We start from the raw sequence: 22,471 nt of genomic DNA, 5'->3' as shown, positions 1-22,471 counted from the left end.
TGCGTTCCTGTAGACTGCGTTCCTGTAGAACTGCGTTCCTGTAGAAGCAGTGCGCAAATTTCCGGGAGGACTGCAATTGGACCGCGGTTGAGGTGCGCTTCACCAGTGTTCTGGTAGCCAACAGCTCGGCGTATCAAGGTGCAGAGACGATCGGAATAGCCACTCGAGTTCGAAGTGGTGGTTTGATTGAATGCATGTCAAAATCTAGCCGATTAGATTTTGAACCGGCGCGATCCGTGGCGCGGGGGATGAGTTGTCCCCCCCCCGGACCGTTGGCCGACGTCATCAACCACTCACCGGCGTATTCACTTGCTGCCTTATTCATTCCCACAGATCTACCGCCGCCTTTTTCTGCTGAACTCATTCCCATAGATTCTCACGTGCGTGCTGCTGATTTTCTTCGTGGCCGCCACCCGAACATTCAACTGAACCATAACTAGCCGACGTGGCCAGTCTACTTGGCCATACGGCTGCTCAACCATTCACCTTTACGCCATGCAAACAAATCAAAGTAATATTCATGCGATTTGATGGAAGGAAGGGGTTAGACGCTTACCTGCGTGGCTGTACACGATTTTTTCAGTTTTTCAATGATGGTGAGCGGATCTACCTGCTGCATGCACACTTACACAGACCCAGAAGCTCATGGTTACAGGTTGCTGACGATGGAGGGGATGCTGTGGTTGCATGCGCGCGCATTACCTTGGAGATGGCGGTGTTGTGGACGGTATCCACTCCAGCAGGTTGAACTGTTACAGGATGCCCGCGGGTGTCTCGTATCAGTTCTTTCTCCTTGGGTGCATGCTATACGATGGAGGATCTGGCCTTTCAATCACGGTTCCGGAGCTGCTGATGCCTGAGGTATAAGATCTCCGCGCTTGTTTGTCTTTGAAACTGCCTTTTCCCGCGAGAACTCATTGCTCTGTTTTGTTGGTGCAGGGGACTTGGATGCATGGTGACGAGGGTGGTGGAGCAAGGTAACAACGTTGTGCATGGGCCCAAAAGAGGCTTGCATGCGTCCACACCAACCCAAAGTCATCAGATCTGCTCATGAAATGCATTCTGGGCCGTTCTGAGCTTCTACAGGAGGTTTCCTGTAGGAATGCAGAGCTTCCTGTAGACAGGCAGCTCTTCCTGTAGAAACTGGCGCCTTCCTGTAGAAATTGGCACCTTCCTGTAGAAACTCGCACCTTCCTGTAGAAAATCGCACCTTCCTGTAGAAAATCTGCGTCTTCCTGTAGAAGAGTCAATCTATAATGAAAGTGCGCATACCTTGAAGAACATAAGCATTCTTGGAGGAGGAGCTGGTGAGGTGTCCTGGCTGCATGAGAAGGACCTTTGACCTTGACTTGAGAGGCTTCCTCTCCTCCATAGAACACCTGCAATCTGCATGCAAATTTCACATAATAGCTTATTGATCTTGTTTTTTTTCTTTTTGTTTTTTTTTTCCTCTCTTTTTTTTTTGAAAGATAGCAGGGGCGCCTCAATGAGGTTTTCACCCTTACCACCTGCCTTAAGCGCCTCAGAGAGGTTTTCACTCAAGGATCTTTATTTCTTTTTCTCTTTTTTTTTTTTGAAAGATAGCAGGGACGCCTCAAATGAGGTTTTCACCCCTACCACCTGCCTTAGGCGCCTCAGAAAGGTTTTCACCCAAGGATCTTTATTATTTATTTATTATTTTTTTTTATTTTTTATTTTAGATTCTTCAGGGTGTGCCCAAAGCAGGGGCAGGACCCTTCTCTATGACCAATACTGCCTTCTCCATAGTTTTGATGAACTCTTGTCTGGAGGGAGGCTTCCTGTAGATCTTCAATCGATGCCCGTTGACAAGCATGGGGATGGCTTCCTCATCAATGGTCCGAATGAGAACAGATCCATTGTCATGACATTTTTCCACTGAATATGGCCCTAGCCATCTGGTTCTCAGCTTCCCCTTGAAGTCTTTGTATATGGAATCGTACAACAAAGCCCAATCTCCCGGCTGAAATTGCTTGTCATGGAGATGTTGGTCATGCCACACCTTTCTCTGAAGTTGGACCACTTCTGAGTGAAGGAGGGCTTGCATGCGATGCTCATCCAGTCCATTCAGCTGCAATAGCCTTTCTTGTTGTGCATGGCTGAGATCTAGATCCAACTGAGCTGCCATCCTCAAGGTATTGTATTCGAACTCAATGGACAGCAAAGCCTTCTTCCCATAGACTAGCTCATAAGGTGTGAAGCCGGTGGTGGTCTTCCAAGTGGTGTTGTAAGCCCATGTGGCTTCAACCAGGTGATCTGCCCAGTCCTTTCTGCTGCTGCTCACCACCTTGGTCAAGATCCCTTCTAATGCTCTATTGGTGACTTCCACCTGCCCATTTGCTTGAGGATGATAGGGGGTGGAAGTCCTATGCTTGATCTTGTGATGAGCTAGTAGATCTTCGACCATGTTGGAGGTGAACTGGCTCCCTTGATCGGTGACCAGCTCTCTTGGATAGCCAAACTTATAGAAGATATTTTCTCTTAGGAACTCGGCCACTTTTTCTTCTGTTGCTGCTTTGATGGCTTTAGTCTCTGCCCACTTCGTCAGGTACTCAGTGCACACAATGATGTAAGACCTCTGCCTTGAAGGAGGGTTGATTGGGCCCACAAAGTCCATACCCCACTTCTCAAATGGCTCAAGAGTCACTTGAGGTTGGAGAGGCATCTCATCCCTTTGGGTCGGTTTCCCCATTCTTTGGCATTGGTCACATTGGCTGACATATCTTCTGACATCTTGATGAAGTGTGGGCCAATAGTAGCCTGCCTGCAGGATTTTGAAGGCAGTTCTCTTTGCTGCAAAATGTCCTCCACAAGGCCCATCATGACAGGTGAGGAGGATGTCAAAGACTTCCTCTTCCCTTACACAACGCCTTAAGATCTGATCGGGGCCAAGCTTGAACAGATTGCCCCCGATCCATGTAAATGAGGCACTCTTTCTGATGATTTTTCTCTTTTCTCTCGAAGAGAGATGCAGAGGGAACTGTGCTGAAACAAGGTAGTTTGCTATATCAGCAAACCATGGAGAGAGTACTGAGATAGCAAACAGATGTTCATCAGGCATCTGGTCATCCACTGTTCCATCCTCACCTGCAGATAAATCCAATCTAGATAAAAAGTCAGCAACAACATTTTCTCTACCTGGTTTGTCAACAATGGTTAAATCAAACTGCTGCAGTAAAAGTAACCATCTAATAATACGAGCATTCACATCTGGTTTATTCATCAAATATCGGATTGCAGCATGGTCAGTGTGTACAAATGTTTGATAGCCAGTGATGTAATGTCGGAACTTTTTCAGTGCATGGACTACAGCTAAGAATTCTTTCTCGGTTACAGTGTAATTCAGCTCTGCTTTGGACAAGTTTTTGCTAACGAAGTAAATGGCATATGGAAGCTTTTGCTCAACTTGTCCTAAGGCTGCACCTATGGCTTTGTTCGAGGCATCAGTGTGGATGTGGAAAGGTAGGGCCCAGTTTGGACCTCTCAGGATTGGAGCTGACACTAACTTGTCTTTTAACTCATTCAAACTCTTCTGACAATCGTCAGTCCAATTAAACTCCACATCTTTTGCCAACAAACCGAACAATGGCGAGGCTAGCTTGCTGAAATCTTTAATGAATCTTCGGTAATATCCTGCTAATCCCAAGAAACTCCTAACATCCCTTACCTTTTTTGGAGGTGGAACCTTTTTGATTAGAGCGATTTTGTTAGGATCCACCTGTAACCCTTGGCGAGAGATGGTATGGCCTAGCACGGTCCCTTCAGTCATTAGGAATTCACATTTTTCAGGGCTAAGGGACAAGTTCATCTTGATGCACTTGGTTAGGACTTTTCCCAAGTTGGACAATGCTTCCTGGAAGTTAGCCCCGTAAGGAGTAACGTCATCCATATAGATTTCTACTGCATCATGGACCAACTCCGAGAAGAAGCTCAAGACAGCTCTCTGGAAGGTAGCAGGAGCATTGCATAGCCCAAAGGGAAGGACACGGTAGGCAAAGGTACCCCAAGGACAAGTGAAGGTGGTCTTATCTTGGTCTTCCGGGCTGATTTGAATCTGGTTGTACCCGCTAAACCCATCCAGGAAAGAGAAGAACTTCTTTCCTGCCAGTCCATCCAACACTTGATCTATGAAAGGCAGAGGGAAATGGTCTTTCTTGGTAGCTTTGTTCAGCTCTCGGTAGTCCACATAGATTCTCCATTTCCCGTTTTTCTTGGGAACCAAAACTAGAGGGGACACCCATTCACTATCAGAGATGCGGTAGATGAATCCGGCATCCAACAGTTTCTGCAATTCTTCCTTGACAATGTCCTTAAGGGCTGGATTCATTCTCCTCTGGGGTTGCCTAAACAGTTTACAATCCTCTTTGATGTATATATGATGGGTACAGACCGAGGGATGGACTCCTTTCATCTCCTTATAGCTCCAAGCAAAAGCATCTAAGTGGCTGGCCAATAGGCTACACAACTCCTTCTCCTGGGAAGGAGATAGGGAGGAGCTGATCTTTAATGTTCTCTCAAGGCCGAACTCCACATTTTTGACTCTGGGAGTGACAGGGTTAGTTGTACAAAGGTCCACTAAGGTGCTAGCTTGGGCATCCTCCACCAACTTCTCTAAGGATAGTGCACTGGAAGGTGGATTCTGGATCAGAGTCTCAATCAAGTCATCCTCGGTAGGAGGGTCTCTTCTGGTGGCATCTAGGGTGCACAGAGGTGCTGAATACACCTCGTCTTCCTCTCCTTCTTCTAGCCAAAGTGGTAAGTCATGCTCTAAGGAGGGTTGGGCAGGAGGGTATAGGACTAGCTGCTTGGACATGGGACCATTTTTGATGGTCATATTTCTTGCACGACAACTTATGTAAGCATCTGCAGTAGCTAACCAAGGCCTTCCCAAAATGAGAGGGTATCCAGTAAGCTTTGCCTTTGGTTACAGAACCAGGAAGTCTCCAGGGTACTCCCAAGAATCAATAGAGACCAAGACATCCTCCACAATCCCTTCGGGAGTCACGGTGGAGCGATCTGCTAGTTGCAGTACTGTCGAGGTCTTCCTCAAGGAATCCTGAAGATTGAGTTTGAGCATGGTATCCCTGCTCATCACATTAATGGCAGCCCCCAGATCGATCAAGGTGTGAGGTATGATGGTGCCATTGATGTGAACATCTACTACAGGACTTCCAGGATCTAGATACTTGGGGCAGATGACTTGTCCTAACATAAGATCAGACAGTTGTCCTATGACATTGATAGTTGAGGCATCTTTCTTTCTCCTGCCTGGGTGTTTAAAGCACTTTTCCTTAACCAGTTTGTTGTATATGGGCACATCCTTGATGGCTTGGAGAAGTGGTATTTTTACACACAACTGCTTGAGCTCACCCAGAAGCTCATCTTCCTCAGGGTTGGGTTGTGTGGTGGCAGTTAGTCTCTCAGGAAAGGGTGGAATAGCTTTTGGTTCACTTTCCTGTAGATCTTCCTCATCCTCTGGGGGAGGAGGTTGGCGATCTGGAAGGATCTTTCCAGATCGAAGATTGATCTCCTGGATTTCCACAGCATAAGTAGGACATGATGTTTCCCCAGTGTATACCTGCTGAGCCTGTCTATTGTTGGGGTTCGGGTTCGGTTGAGCAGGCATTTGAGGTTGCCTTGGAGGAGCAGGAGGTAAAGTTTGATGTTGAACTGGTGGTGGAGGCAAAATGGCAGGAGGAGTGTTGTATTGGGGCCTCCACCTTGACTGAGGAGCACTCCATTGAGGCTGTGACTGGGCATGTGAGTGATATGAATGAGAAGTAGGTTGAGTCGGGTACTGAGGTGGATAAGACCATGGAGGAGGCATGGACCAAGAAGGATGAGCAGGGGGACCCCAAGAAGGCATGGGAGTCGATTGGTTGGGGTTATAGTAAGCTTGAGGTGCCCCTTGCATTCCCTGCTGATAAGGTCTAGATCCTTGAGGCCTCCTTTGGTTGATGAAGTAGAGAGGTTCAGTGGGGGCTTCGGTTCCTTGGTACATGGCTTTAAACCCAGGTAAGGTTGGACACTAATTTGTTGGGTGGTCCTCCTCACAAACGAAACACACTTCAACCGAATGCAATGGACATTCGTTCTTAGGGTGTCTTCTGGTGCACCTAGGACAGAAGACAGCCAAGGCTCTCTCAGCTTCTTCTTTCTTCTGCTGGATCCTGAATGTGTCCAGCTGCATGGCAATGGTCTATCTCACCTCACTCTTAAGATCTTCTAATTGGTTTGTAAACTCATGTTTGGAGAAAGGGACACCAGTGGAGAGGAGATTTCCTCTACCTCGTTTTCTAGCTGCCCTGGAATGATTTCTAAACACAGTCTTGATGTCCTCATAAGGCAGTTGGTAAATGTCCCCCCCAGCTAACATGTGAAGGGTGTCTAAGAGATCTTCAGGGACTCCTCGGAGTAGAACCAACTTGAGGGATTCAGGGTCAAGTGTGCACCTGGCCCGCTTATAGCTAAGTTGGAACCTCTCCTCATAATCCTCTAAAGACTCATCATTCCCCATGGTCATCCGAAAGATCTCTCCCTTGGTTTCCTTAGACCTACAGTAATCCCTATACTTGGTATTGAAGGCTTGCTGCATCTGAGCCCAAGTAGCGATGCTATTCCCAGGTAATCCCATGAACCAGCGTAGTGCTGCATCCTTAAGAGTGGAAGGGAAAAGCTTCAGCTTTTGCTCATCTTCAGTATAGTCATAGGTTCTACAAAGGATAGCAAACTCAAACAAGAAGGTATCAGGATCCTCAGTGGTCAGTCCATGGAAGTGAGGCAAGGCGGAGGGGCTAATGTTCTTCATTTTCATATCTCCATTGGTCTCTCGGATGGGGAAAGCTCCTTCTATTCTCTCATCTTCTCTTCTATTATCAGCCATGGCTTCAGATGGAGTGGTTTCTAACTCTTCTTCTTCTATAGGGTCTTGGTATATCTCAGGATGTTCACCTATAGGTTCCTCTGGGTCATTGTCACCAAAGAAGAGAGAAGGGTGACTTAGTGATGTGGTGGGGGTGTTGGGTAGGAATTTGCCTGATTTATCTCGGTTCCTACGAGGCATGAAATGGAAAGGACTTTTCTTTTTTGAATGCGTTTTCTTTTTCTTTGGTACCTGCAAAACTGAAACAAAGTGATCTACAACTAACTATATTGCTCAAATGAAATTGCAGAATTGGAAAGCTAATCTAGGAAAGCAAGAAATATTAATCTAGGAAAGCAAGAAATATTAATCTAGGAAAGCAAGAAAGACTAATCTATGAAAGCAGGAAATTCTAATCTATGAAAGCAGGAAATGCTAATCTATGAAAGCAGGAAATGCTAAGCTAGGAAAGCAAGAAATACTAAGCTACTTTTGCAGAATGGAAATGAAATAAACCACTGAGAAGAAGTAAGAGTACGAAAGGAGAAGAAAAGCAACAATTACTAATACTCTGACGCTTCCCTGGCAACGGCGCCAAAAAGATGGTGAGCTCCAGTATTGTAGCAATAATGCTACAACTCCTGGGGCTTCCTGTCTCTTAATTTTATCAACCCGGTAGTTCGTACAAACTTGGAAGCGATGGTGCTATATGCACAAGTACTAGCTCTTGTCGCAGTTGTCACTTGGTCAGCTGGCACAAGTCTGCTAGGGCTCAAGCCAACTTCTATAGGCTCTCAGAAGAAGCTTGCTAATTGATGGACGAAAGCTATTCTCAAAGGAAAGCTACTCTACTTGACAAACTGAACTGAAAGCAAATCAAAGCATGTAAACCTAGGAAACCCTAATTTAACTAGTCTAACCTCTATAATGCAAAGAATGTGAATGAAACTTCTACCAATGCTGCTGTTACCTCTAATAAGTGAAAATGCATGGATCTAAGCTGCTTGCATCATAAAAGACATGTTTTTGTGTTTTTCCTTTAAGTGTGTGGAATGATTGTGATTTTGTGCTAACTAGGGTTTGGTTGTGCAGATGGGATGGAGAAGGAAGGAAAGCATGGGAAAGGTTGGGGAGGCTCGGAGAGGTCCCTAGGGATCCTTAGCATCCATCCACAGAGGTCCCTCACATTCAGAAGCTCAGCAACCGAGTGAGTGGCCTCCTACAGGAAGTCTGCAGGGGATCCTACAGGATACTCTGGTTTCTACAGGATGTCTACAAACTGCTACAGGATGACCTACCGTGAGTGTTTGGAGTGATGGAGGAGTGATGGAATGGTAGGGGGAGATGTGCAAGGTAGGAATAAGGCTGGTGATGGCTTTAGAAGTGGAGGAATAGGATAGGGAGTGAATGTAGGGAGTAGGTTGGAAGATAGAGGGCTAGGTCAACGAAAGGGCCAGAGAATGGAAGTACATGAGGAGTGAAAGACTTTGGGAGATAAAAGAGTGGAGCAGAGGTCAAAGATGTGTTTGCAGGTGTGGTCAAGGTGGAGGACGAAGTAATGGAACGAGAGAAAGCAGTGTAAATGAAACAAATGCTTGTGACTGTCACCAAACCGAAAATGCATTAACCTAGACTACCTGTGCTTATAAATTCAATGAACAACAATCCAAAACGCGAAGGAGAATGTGCATGAAGTTGTGGTAAAGGAGTGTGGTGCAGGTGTGAATCATGTGGAAGCATCTAACATAACCGTGACTGTGTTGCAGCAATCATCAAGTAAAGAAATGCGTATTTTTGGTGGTTAGTTATGGACTGCACCCCAATCCCAAATGAGATGGCAGTGAGCCTTAACAACCTTTTTGCTGGAGCTCCAATGGATTATATCTATCCTCTGCTAACCTAAGCAACTGTAAACAAATTCACCATAAGCAAATCCTATCTAAATTCATGAAAACAACTAAATTAACAACCTGTAATTCAAATTGCATGTGCAAGGAAAACTCAAAGTGCTAAAACGAAATGGAACCAACAGTATAGCAGAGGGGATCTATGGCTCTCAGGTTGGGCCCTAACCTGAGAGCTATAGTCTCCTTAAGAAAACTCAGAACTAGATCAAAATCTTCCTTCTTTATTCATAATCTGATGTTATGCCAAAACTGGCTTACAACAAAAACTAACACCGAGCTGAAGCTCGTACACAAAATTACAAGCGTAATACCCAAAAGTCAAAAAGCTTCTAATCAAGGCTATGGCCTCAGTATTTATGCAAAACCATCATCCAACAAGTTTCCTTGATTTTAGGCACTCAGCTGTCCAACTGAAGTTTAACTGGTGATCCTGTAGAACAGTTATGACTGTTGTTCTTGTAGAACAGTTGGCTGCCTTTATGCTCGGTGCTTTATGCTCGGTGTTCTATGCTCGGTGGGGAGATTGATTTCAGCTCGGAGCTACGGTGGGAATCACGAGGAAGGTCCCCAAGACTGTGGACATTCTCTCCTAAAAACCAGCAGTGCCACCTCATTGTCTCCTTGTCTCCTTTTTCGTGTCTTTTTCTCCCTTTAAATGCAAAAAACCTGAAAGCATCATGCATTAGTCACGTAGATAATATGTCTACCCTTCTTCCTACAAACAACACGAACAAACTAAGAAATGCATACATAAGCAATAAAAATGAATGGTTTGAGCAAGTAGAATAGGCCAAAATGAGCCCAAATTGTGCCAAAATTGGGGCTCATCAGATGCTTTAAAACATTGCATATTTGGTCACAATTTGATGATATTATAGCTACATTGCCTTATCTTACATAGCTTCATGATGATGAAGATGTAAATGATGTTGTCTATGTTTCTATTATCAAATATTTATGTTGCAGATTCCTATACGGAGAATTATGGTTTTTTATGTCTATCATGATCTTTTTACCTCATGGTTGAGGTCTTTGGTCTTAGTTATGAATGTCATACATGTCTCTTGACGTAAAGGTCATGTAAAGACCCATGTTGTAAATCATTGTGAAATTCAGTTATATATGGGTTATTGGGGTCAAGTCATTCATTTATGTAATCCCATTATGTTGGGACATTGATGTAGAGTTGGGTCAAATATGTAACCCCACTATGTTGGGTTATTGATGTAATCATCACTCATTAGTGATAGGAAAGGTCATAATTGGTTGAGTCATAAAGTCTCATACTTCATTGAATATCTTCAGCAAGTTAAACATATTCTTAGGGGGAGCATGGACAATATGCATTGTTCATATTTAGTATATCAAAGTTATAATGATACTTTCTAACAAAGGGGAGAGAAGACTACATTCAGCATTGGTCCATCCTTTACCCTTGATGTCAAAACGAGATAAAAGCTTGGTGTTTGGAGAAGAATTCTTGGATAAGCTTGCTAAGAAGTCTTGGTATTTGCAGGTGTGTTTGAAGGTGTTTACAGGTGATGACCAAACACCAAAGTGGTTTCCATCAAGTCCAAAGGGGGATATTGTTGGAATTATGGTTAATTTGTTTTGCTTGATGGAAACCTACTTGATTAAGATGTCAACATTGATAACATGATAGTTGTACATATTGATGCAAATGTTACAAGTGATAATGAAAAAGGAATGTCATTTCATAGACATAGGATGGTAAAGTTAAATTTTGAGAAAGTATATGTGGGTCCTATGAAGAAAATTTGCATACATACGTTGGTATTATGAATAAACGTTGCATAAAATATCCGAACCATGTTATTTTGGATACCAGGGGTCACTACCATGGTATTGTCCCATGGTAATGGGTGCAACAATGGTTATTTGATCCCGTCAAATAATAATAACGCCATTACAAAGGGATTTACCTAATGTATTACCTAAAGCTAAAGGTTATATAAGGATATGGAGATGAAGGTGTTAGGTGTGCATGTAATGGGTTATTGGTGTGTGATCTGATCTGAAATAGGTGTTCACCAGGGAGTAAGGGGAATACTTAGATCCGAAAGATATGAAATGTTGGTATATATGCTTGATTGATTTACTTGTTGCAAATGTCTAGGTAGCTAACATTGATGAAACTCTGATGATGATAATACTCTAGTCTAAATGAATTATTCAGAAGTCTATAGTATTGACACTAACATTTGTGGAAAGTGAAATTGTGTTTGTAGCTAAAGTTTTTCATATTTGTACGCAGGTATGCTTGGGAATAGTCAAGTACATACACAGATTCATCTCTGTAGGGTCACATATATATTCTAAGATTTTGCAGTATCACTTTTTGATGACATTTGATTAGTTTTGTTCTATTTTCTTCTATTTGTTGATGACATCTCTATCATGATAATCTATGTTTGATTATATTGATTGGGCTGAGTTGGTTATGGAATTGAATGTCGATTAGCGATGATGCTACAGTGCAGTGATATGTAATTGGTTCAATGATCTGCGATTGATTCAATACATGCTTCATTGGTTGTTTTAGTATTACAGTGATTTAGATTCAGTTGTCAGTGATTTGAGCTTTGTACGCAGGTCTTATATATAGGAAGATCATATATACATGGGTGTTCTTCAGAGAAGTAGTATATACATTGTAATGTATGTATGATCAGGGTCTGTAGTGACAACACTTTATTTCTGTGATGATGAACAATGTATGGTTTAGTATAATGGTTATGCAATGGTATGATTTGATGCTTTAAATTTGTTATGGATTGGTTTGATCTATTTGTATTGGTTGATTGATATTCAGTGATTGGTTTCCTAGTATTACAGTGATACAATGATCCATGATAAATGTTTAGATTCCACTATTCTAAATACATTCGGCATGTCCATATCATGGTATAACCATACATACAAAATCGAGGGGGCACCAATGCACCTATAACTAATTTCAATCTTCAAGAGGATCCCATGCCATTGAGGCCACTCCCCCAGCCCATAGGTCTTTGATGGCCTGACAAACCATAGTTATGTTCCTAAACATAGCTCTCCAACCATATGGAAGATTCACGCATGCATCCTTGTATTGATATTCCAACTCCTTCTATCAATGCTTTGTCACGTTGCTCAATATTATGTCGAGCCTATGACGGATGTCCTTGATGAATTGATTACTTTTTGGCCTCACACAAGAGGTCAATGCACTTTGATTTATAGCCCCAAATGATGTAGATCACCCCATATAACCTGTCGACCTCCAAGGTTCTATATTTTCATGTCATATGTTCAAAAATTAGTACCATATACATATATTTTCTAAATAATGACTACAATAAGAATATATTATCTATCACATATTATCAAGTCCCCATGCTCATCCTGGTGGGAGTGGTAGCTCAAGTCCCCCCTGGAAGTTCATACCAGAGTATTTATAGTCATTTATGTAGATAGGGAGTTGATCACAATTGGCCGAAAACTTACGTCAGAACAATTGTCTAACTCCCCCTCCTTATGCTCGTCGCAATATTTATCCCAATAGCACATCTTAGGCTCTTGTGGGAGCCCATCAAATACCTACACATGTGGTCAGAGAGTGAGGATATTCTAAACCAAGAATGAACAAAATATTATCCCAAAGGAACAATCTCCTATGATATCCCTCTCACATAAACTCAGTTGGTGCTTCAATGCTATAAATAAGAAATGAGCCCACCCATAATAGGTCCTTGTGGGAACAATTTCTACTAAAATCATTTTACCTCCAGTGAATCAGTGGAAAGCATGACTACCCAATAGGCACACCACTGCCATAGTTGTGGCCTATGTCTCCACTTTCTCTAGATCCTATATTTAGATAATAAAATCCTTTATTCAAGCACCTAGAACATAGTGGTTCTCCATTCACAATGGTTCTCCATAAAATCATTTGCATGTATCCCTGAAGGCATGACTAGGTGTATGTTGCTAACCACACCAAAGGTTGGAAACCCCATTAGAAAGTAAATGTCCTAGATTGTTATTGATGAGCCTCATAAATGGGTAATTATATGGGATCATTTCACCTCTTAACCTAGTAAAACCAACCATTCTCTTAGCTTATTACATGATTTTCTGATTATATCTATGCTTATAGAGTGAGTTGAGTTAGTTATTGTGCCATGTGGTGTAACATGTATTTAATGCAGATAATTGATGATTTTCGAAGTCAAAGTCAAGGATCTAGTGGACAAATGGCAGCAATAACTCGAAGTGGACAAAGGAGAGGACTTATAGGAGGGAATCCCCCTCATTTATTACTCCTCACTTTGAATTCCCATTCATTCAGCTCAGAGTACAAGCAGCCGAATCATGCACTAGAAGGCAGTCGAGCAAGTGGAGGATGACTGATGATTATCTTGAGTTTTGGAAGCCAAGCCTCCCTGATTTAATGTAAGATTTTGGTAGCTTCATTTTTATAAGTAGAGAGGCCTAGGGCCTCACTAGCATTGGATTTTTGTTAGATTTTTGCTTATGAAAACTCTGCTCAAACTTCGACCTTATTTTTTGTGATAGTTTCATGTAATCTTGCTATTGTTTTGAAAATAAAGATGGAATCCTTTTTGAGCTAGCACTGAGTTACCTCAGAGGGCTGAATCTCCTCGGTTAGGGCCCAATACAATCATCCAATCTCCTCTTTACTTGTATATGTATGCTTTGTTTCAGTCTGTAGATTATTTTATTGTTAGACATATTTCTTTTGTGGTTAAGAATAGGTTGCTTTTGATGATTTAGTAGTTTTCTTCCATTTGTGCTTTCTGTAGTAGGTTAAGCAGTGACTAGCAAAGATTCAAAAGGCTAGAAATAGTGCCTTTTCCTCTCTTCCTCCCTCTGGGACCATGATTTGAGGCAAAGACTCTCTTGCTGCCCCAAAAACACAAATTTTCCTCCTTCATAGGACTTCTAGTGTTTGTAGCTTTTTAGAAGGTTAATAGTTTAGTTTTGCTTCACTTTAGATCTTCTTCATCATGCTTACTTCCTGATTTGAAATAGTATTCATTCATGATTTCCTTTCCTACCGTATTTGTCAGCATTTCCTTTCATAGATCATAGTTTAGAAACTTTTTATGCAAAACTCTGTTTTTCCTCAATCCATTCATTTCACTTGTTGCTTAATTTCCTTGGTTGACTGTCGGTTTCTATGCAGAAAATCTCTTCTAGTAGTAGTCCAGCTTATTAGAAATCACACCCTCCATCTAATCCATGCCCTATTGGTCTCCCAAAACTCACCTCAATTATGCCTTAGTTTCCTGCATTTTTCCTAGAACTTCTTCCCCTCTCCTTCAGCAAATCCAATCATATTTCTCTCTCATGATGGTTCATGGTAGACCACAGGCACCCTAACACCTCATTCCAACCTTCATCCACCTTTTTCACCCACTCTCACACCCTCAAAATAGTGAAACCTGCTCTCGGCCTCGTCCTGTAGAACATTGTTTTTCCTCCTGTAGATTTCCTGTGTCCTCCTGTAGATTTTCATGTAGGCTTTCTTTTGAAGGCTGAGTGTGGGAAAAGCCTCCAAAAGGCCACCTAAGACCTCCTAGGGCCCATCCACACCATTCTACATCCTCTCAAGTCCCAAAACCGCCCTCCAATGCCACCTATTCGCTGCCACATTCACACATAATAAATTACAAGCATGTGAATTTCACATAAAAATACATAAAAATCCAAAAAGATGTTCTTTGCTTATTTACTTCCAAAAATAACATAGTTAGATGTTGTTTACTTCCTTGAGTAGGTAGTGGCATTCCTTTCATGGTTTTCATAGTGGTTTCTACAAAAGTAGAATTAGTTGGTTAATTAGGGTTTACTAGGTTTGCTTTACATTTCAATATTTCTCCTTTCTGCAGTCAGAATAGCATCTGTAGAGTAATCTTCCTTTCCTTTCATCACATATAGAGCTTCTTCTAGAATTGATAGAAGTTGGCTTGAGATCCTAGTGATCTTGTGCCGGCTGACAAAGTGACAACCTGCGGTGAGAACTAGTACTTGCGCATACAGCACCGTCGCTTCCAAGTTTGTTACGAACTACAAGGTTGATAAGAGTAAAGTAGGCAGCCTAGGAGTTGCAACATTATTGCTGCAATACTGGTGCTCACCACTTTTTGGTTCCATTGTTGGGGAAGCGTCATAGTATTCTGTGATTACTGCTTTCTTCCATTTCATATTACAACCTTCTGCTAATAGTTTTTTTCCACAAAAGTAGACTAGCCATTTCTTTTCCTTTAGTTCTGCATTTCCTTGCTTTCCTTTTCAGTTCTGCAAATTTCATTTCATCAAGTTCATTTCAGTTAGTTGAAACTTGTTTTGTTCAAACAATTTTAGTTTCTGTAGGTACTATCAGTGTGGGGAAAAGGAAAAAACAACCAAAAATATTTCCTTTCATGCCTCGTAGGAATAGAGATAACTTAGGAAAATTCTTGCCCAACACCACCACTTCTTCACATAGCCAACCTTCTCTCTTCTTCGGTGGCTGTGATCAAGGTGAACCCTTAGGTGAATAGACAGACATATTTGAAGATCCTATAGGGGAAGAAGAAGAAGAAAACATTCCTCTAGAGCCAATCGCCGAAAACAAAAATGCTAGGGGGAATGGAGACAGAATAGAGGGTACCTTTACCATTCGGGAGACCAATGGGGAGAACAAAATGAAGAATATAAGCCCTTCTTCCCTACCTCATTTCCATGGTATGACTACATAAGATCTTGACACCTTCTTGTTTAAGTTTTTTGTCATCTTTCAAACTTATGACTATGCAAAAGATGAGAAAAAGTTGAAATTGTTCCCTTATACTCTCAAGGATGTAGCACTACGTTGGTTCATGGGATTACCTGGCAATAGCATCACAACTTGGGCTTAGATGCAGAAGGAATTTAACAACAAGTATCGAGACTATTGTATGTCAAAAGATACTAAAGAAGAAATTTTCTGAATGACCATAGGAAGTGATGAGTCCCTGGAAGACTATGATGAGAGGTTCCAACTCAGTTAGAAAAGGGCCGGGTGTACACTTGACCCTGAGTCTCTGAATTTGGTCCTGCTCAAGGGAATCTGGGAAGATCTTCTAGACACCCTCCATCTGATAGCCAAGGGAGACATATACTAACTACCCCACGAGGACATAAAGACTATTTTTAGAAACCATTCTAGGCAGCCAGAAAGAAAGGTAGGGGGAGTCAACCCATAGCCAGTACCTCTTCCTCCAACTCATCCATTAAAGGAGAAATTGGAAACATGCTGGAAGACTTCAAGAGTGAGATGCTGCAGACTCTTGCCATGCAAATGGACACCTTACATATCAAAAGAAAACAAGAGGAAGTAGAGAGGGGTTTGGCCATTTTTTGCCCTAGGTGCACCAGGAGGCATCTTAGGAATGAATTCCCATTAAACTCTATAGAGTTTTGTTCATTCTGTGAAGAAAATCATTCTACAGATAAGTGCCCTTCCTTGCCTGGACTTAAAGCTATATATCAAGGGGCTGAGGGATTCATTGAACAACTATATTACATAAACCAAAGAAGGCCGCATGGAACTAGACCATACCAACAGGGGATGCAAGGGACATCTAAGGCATACTACAACCCCAACCAAGTGCCCTCCATACCTTCTTGAGGTCCCCCTACTGATCCTTCCTAGTCCACACCACCTCCTTGGTCCTTCACATCTCAATATCATGCCCAACAAGCCACCCATTCATTTCAATCCTATGCTCAGCCGCAACCTCAGTGGAATGCATCTCATTAGGGGTGGAGGCCCCAATACAACTCTCTTCCCGCTCTTATGCCTCCACCACCTGCCCAACCACAACCGTTACCTTCTACTCTACCAAGGCAACCCCAAATGCCTGCCCAACCAAATCCGAACCCGAACAACAGACAGGCTTAGCAAGTGTATAATGGGGAACCATCATGCCCAACTTATGTGGTGGAGATTCAAGAAATCAACTTGCGATCTGGGAAAGTTCTCCCAGATAGTCAACCTCCACCAAGGGAGGTTGAGGAAGATAAAGAGGAAAGAAAACCTAAAGAGAATCCACCCTTTCCTGAGAGACTATCCATAATAGTCCAGCCTACCCCAGAAGAGACTGAACTCCTCGGAGAATTGAAACATTTATGTGTAAAGATACCACTTCTCCAAGCCATAAAAGATGTGCCTATCTACAATAGGTTGATCAAAGGGAAGTGCTTTAGGCATCTAGGAAGGCGCAAGAGAGATTCCCCAACCATCAATGTCATAGGATAACTGTCCGACATGATGTTGGGGCAGGTAATCTGTCTAAAATATTTGGACCCTGGAAGCCCAATAGTTGATGTCCACATCAATGGCATAATGATCCTGCATACCTTGATTGATCTGGGAGCTGCCATTAATGTGATGACAAAGGACACAATGCTCAAACTCAACCTCCAGGGCTCCTTGAGGAAGACCATGACAATGCTATAGCTAGCAGACCGCTCCACAGTGACCCCTGAGGGGATTTTGGAAAATGTGATGGTCTCCATTGATTCTTGGGAGTACCCTATTGATTTCTTAGTTCTCTAGCCAAAAGAAAAGCTCACTGGGTATCCTCTCATTCTGGGAAGACCCTGGTTGGCTACAGCCGATGCCTACATCAGCTCTCGAGTTGGTAACATGACCATAAAGAATGGGCACATGTCCAAGCAGTTAATCCTATATCCTCCTACCCAACCCTTGCTAGAACATGATCTACCTCTTTGGTTGGAGGAGGAAGATGAGGATGAAGTTTATTCCGCACCACTTTGTACATTAGAAACTGCCATGGGGGGAAAACCACAAGATGAAGATGATATGATCAAAAATTTGATTCAGAATCCACCTCCAAGTGTGTCACCATTACAAGACATAGTAAGAGAAACCCAAAACAACCCCTCAATTGACCTCTGTGTGGCCGATCCTACTTCTCTTCGTGTCAAAAATCTAGAGTTCGGCCCAGAAAGGATATTGAAAATCAATCCATCCCTATCTACTTCACAAGAGAAGGAGCTATGCAGCCTGCTGAGAAAACATCTAGATGCCTTTGCCTAGAGTTATAAGGAAATGAAGGGAGTGCACCCGTCAGTATGTAGTCATCATATATACATCAAGGAAGATTGCAAGCCAGTCAAGCAACCTCAAAGGAGGATGAATGCATCACTTAAAGATATTGTTAAGGAAGAACTATAGAAATTGCTTGATGCAGGATTCATCTATCCCATATCTAATAGTGAATGGGTCTCTTCTTTCGTGCTTGTGCCAAGGAAAAATGGTAAGTGGAGAATCTGTGTCAACTATTGGGAATTGAACAAAGCCACTAAAAAGAACCATTTTCCTTTACCTTTCACAGATCAAGTGTTAGACAGTCTGGTAGGAAAAAAGTTTTTCTCTTTCCTAGATGGGTTTAGTGGGTACAATCAGATTAAAATCAGCCCAGAAGACCAAGATAAGACCACTTTCACTTGTCCTTGGGGTACCTTTACATATCGGGTCCTTCGTTTTGGTGTGTGCAATGGTCCAGCCACTTTCCAAAGAGCGGTATTGAGTATATTTTCTGAACTGGTTCATGATGCAATAGAAATATACATGGATGATTTTACTCATTATGGTTCTGACTTTTAGGAAGCTTTGTCTAACCTAGGAAAAGTTCTACATAAGTGTATTGAGATGAAGCTGTCCCTCAGTCCGGAAAAATGTGAGTTTTTGATGACTGAAGGGACCATGCTAGGTGATGCAATATCTCAATAAGGACTGCAGGTGGACCCCAACAAAATTTCCATCATCCAAAGGGTCCTACCTCCTCAAAAGGTGAGAGATGTCAGAAGTTTCCTAGGCCTAGCTAGATATTACAGAAGATTCATTAAATATTTCAGCAAGCTAGCCTCTCCTTTGTTTAGGCTCTTAAACAAAGATGTTGAGTTCATATGGTCGGAAAATTGTCAAGAAGCCTTAGATATGTTGAAGAGCAAGCTAGTGACTGCCCCAATTCACAGAGGCCCAAACTGGGCCCTACCATTTCACATTCATACAGATTCCTCAAACAAAGCAATAGGAGCAGCCTTAGGACAAATTGATGAAAGGTTACTTTATGACATATACTTTATAAGCAAGAACTTGTCAAAAGCAGAGTTAAACTATACAGTGACTACGAAGGAACTCCTGGCTATCGTGCATTCCTTAAACAAATTCAAACATTATATCATAGGCTATCAAACCTTTGTGCACACTGATCATGCTGCAATTAGATATTTAATGAAATAACCAGATGTAAATGCTCGCATTATTAGATGGTTGCTTTTACTACAACAATTTGATTTAACCATTATTGATAAGCCTGGTAAAGAAAATTTTGTTGTTGACTTTTTGTCCAGAGTAAATTTGCTTGCAGGTGAAGAAGGAATGGTGGATGACCAAATGCCAGATGAGCACCTATTTGCTATATCAGTACTCTCTCCATGGTTTGCTGATATAGCAAACTACTTGGTTTCAGCATAGTTGCCACCACATCCATCCTCAAAAGAGAAGAGCAAGATGGTAAGGAGAAGTGCCCCTTTCACCTGGATTGGGGGCAATATCTTCAAGCTTGGCCCAGATCAGATCCTGAGAAGATGTGTCAGGGAACAGGAAGTCTTTGACATCCTCCTGACCTATCATGATGGGCCTTGTGGAGGTCATTTTGCAGTAAAAAGCACCGCCTTCAAGATATTGCAAGCAGGCTACAACTGACCCACTCTTCATCAGGATGTGAGGAGATATTCAAGCCAGTGTGATCGGTGTCAGAGGATGGGGAAACCTACTCCAAAGGATGAGATGCCCATGCAACCTCAAGTGACCTCTGAGCCATTTGAGAGGTGGGGCATGGACTTTGTGGGGCCTATCAACCCTCCTTCAAAGCAGAAACAATACATCCTTGTGTGCACTGAATACCTGACAATGTGGGCAGAGACAAAAGCAATCAAAGCAGCGACAGAGGAAAAAGTAGCTAGGTTTTTGAGAGAAAACATATTCTATAAGTTTGGGTATCTAAGAGAGTTGGTCATAGATCAAGGCAGTCAGTTCACTTCCAACCTGATTGAAGACCTGCTCACACATCATAAGATCAAGCACAGGACTTCCACCCCTTACCATCCACAAGTGAATGGGCAAGTGGAGGTCACTAACAAGGCATTGGAAGGGATCCTCACTAAGGTACTGAGCAGCAGCAAAAAATACTGGGATGACAGATTAGTTGAGGCCACTTGGGCCTACAACACCACATGGAAGACCACCACTGAGTTCACACCCTATGAACTGGTCTATGGGAAGAAGGCTTTGTTGTAAATAGAATTTGAGTTCAATACACTAAGGATGGCAGCTCAACTATACCCAGACCTCAGCCATGCATGGAAGGAGAGATTATTTCAGCTCAATGGATTGGATGAATATAGATTGCAAGCCCTTCTCCACACAGAGGTAGTTCAACATCAGAGAAAGATATGGCATGACAAAAATATCAAGGAGAAGCAATTCCAAGCGGGAGATTGGGCACTACTCTATGATTCAATATACAAATATTTCAAAGGCAAGCTGAGGACAAGATGGTTGGGACCCTACACTGTGGAGAAATGTAATAACAATGGTTCAGTTCTGATCAGAACCATTGATGATGAAGCCATCCCCATGCTTGTAAATGGACATTGGTTGAAGGTCTACAAGAAACCCCTCTCCAAGTGAGAGTTTATTGAAGTTCTGAATAAAACAATGATGGTAGTGGAGCATGTCTTAGCTTCCACTTCACCCACTCACTGAAGAAAAGAAAAAATAAAAAATAATAAGGACTCAAGTGAAAACCTCCAAGAGGTGCTTGAGTCCCATCATTGGGTTGAAAACCTCTTCTGAGGCAGCCCAGTGATGTCAAAAAAAAAAATAATAGAGAAAAGGAATAAGATTCCTGGCTGAAAACCTCCGTTGGAGGCACCTAGGGTAGGCAATTAGGGCGAAAACCTCTCTCAGGCGCCCTAGTTGTTTTTCAAAAAAAAAAAAGGAGAAAAAAGAAATGAATTTTTGTTGCATTGCAGGTTTGCACGAGGACTACAGGGAGCAGAAGAAGGTGCCAAACGGACCTTGCCATTCATAACAACACCCATCTCACCTTCTCCACACCTTCCTCCATCACATTTGGCATTTCTTTCACCCCACTGTACCTCTTTTCAATAAACTGTGTTTTCTACAGGAGGCTCCCGTAGGAATTATAGAGAGCCAGAAGTGGCTACAGAAGATAGTTTGAGGGACAAAGAAGCTTCATGAATGACCTATAAACCCTCCTATAGTCTTCAAACCTCCTTGCCATCATTTCCAAGCCTGCATTGCACCCCATGCATCATTTTTTTCCTGTCCAAAAAAAACATAGGAAAAAACAGTCTTTCAGTAAAAGAAAAAAAACAAAAAATAAGAGAGGAAGTAGCACCATCCACCTCACCTAAAGTCTTCCTACTACCTCTCCATCTTTATCTATACCTATGGCATCATCCTCAAGCTCTAAGCATAGGAAGAAGCTAAATTTTCAAGGGGATAAGCAGCTACAGGAGCTCCTATAGGAATTCCTGTAGTAGTTGATCCCATCAAAACCCAGCACCAGTAGTAGGAGAATGTACACATGAAGGTTAAGAAGTCACCTAAAGCTCAGACCCAGCTAGAGAAGAACTTGCCCAAGACACAGCCACACATCAGCAAGTAGACATCATGCATCAAAATAAATAAAGGCATGCAGTAGAGAGAGAGAGCCACATCACTTCACAACAAATACATTCGGATCACAGGTAAGTAACTAAATCGCTCCTCTGTTTGCATTTGTGCAATTATAAGTCATGCAAAAGCAATAAGATGGTTGAGGTTGAATGAAGGAAAGGTGGCCAATTAACTTGAACACCTTCATCTAGTTGACTCCACTCATCCGAGATGTCACCTACACGTGCGCACAATCAACTCCAGCACAAGATGCCAAGGACAGGTAGTGGAGGAAGTGTGAACTCCGATGCAATGATGGGAGATGATTATGAGGAGGAGCCATGATGACCAAGCAGGTGGGGGCTAACGGTCATAATATGGCCAATGTATACCTTGCCAGCTCACCCCTCATCGCTGGAAATATCCATAAAGGGTAATAAGTACTCCTCCCCGAGCATTCTCACCACCTTTTGCTTCATTCTCTCCTTGTAACTCAGCTACAATAGTCTCCTTGTGCCCCCACAGCCTCGTAACCATTGTCCTCCATCTATCTCTCCCATATTCTTGCTCTCGGCATTTTATATAGAAGGACATACAGGTTCTACAAGAGCACCTACACGAATTCTAGAGGAGGGAAAAGAGGCTTCTATAGGAGAGGCAGTGAGTTGTTTTGAAGGGAGAAAACACGAGTTTTAGCACGATTTTTGGTTTGAAGAGGTAGGGTTCATGCATGGCCCCTATTGAATATGAATATATGAAAGAAGTGGGTTCAATTTGAGGAGGAAATAAAGTCTTTAGGAGAGGAGAAAATACATAAAGAAAAAAAAATATGCTTATTTAAAAAAACAGTCTCCTCTGTTTCTCTGTTTTTCTCAAAATTGTTGTCTCCATCTCCACATTTGGTTTTGCAAAAGAGTA

Source organism: Pinus tabuliformis, chromosome 1_2 (genome assembly GCF_031772625.1).
Source record: "Pinus tabuliformis cultivar Carrire ecotype Pingquan chromosome 1_2, CPIR1, whole genome shotgun sequence".
Lineage (NCBI taxonomy): Eukaryota > Viridiplantae > Streptophyta > Pinopsida > Pinales > Pinaceae > Pinus > Pinus tabuliformis.
This window is presented reverse-complemented; position numbering follows the sequence as displayed.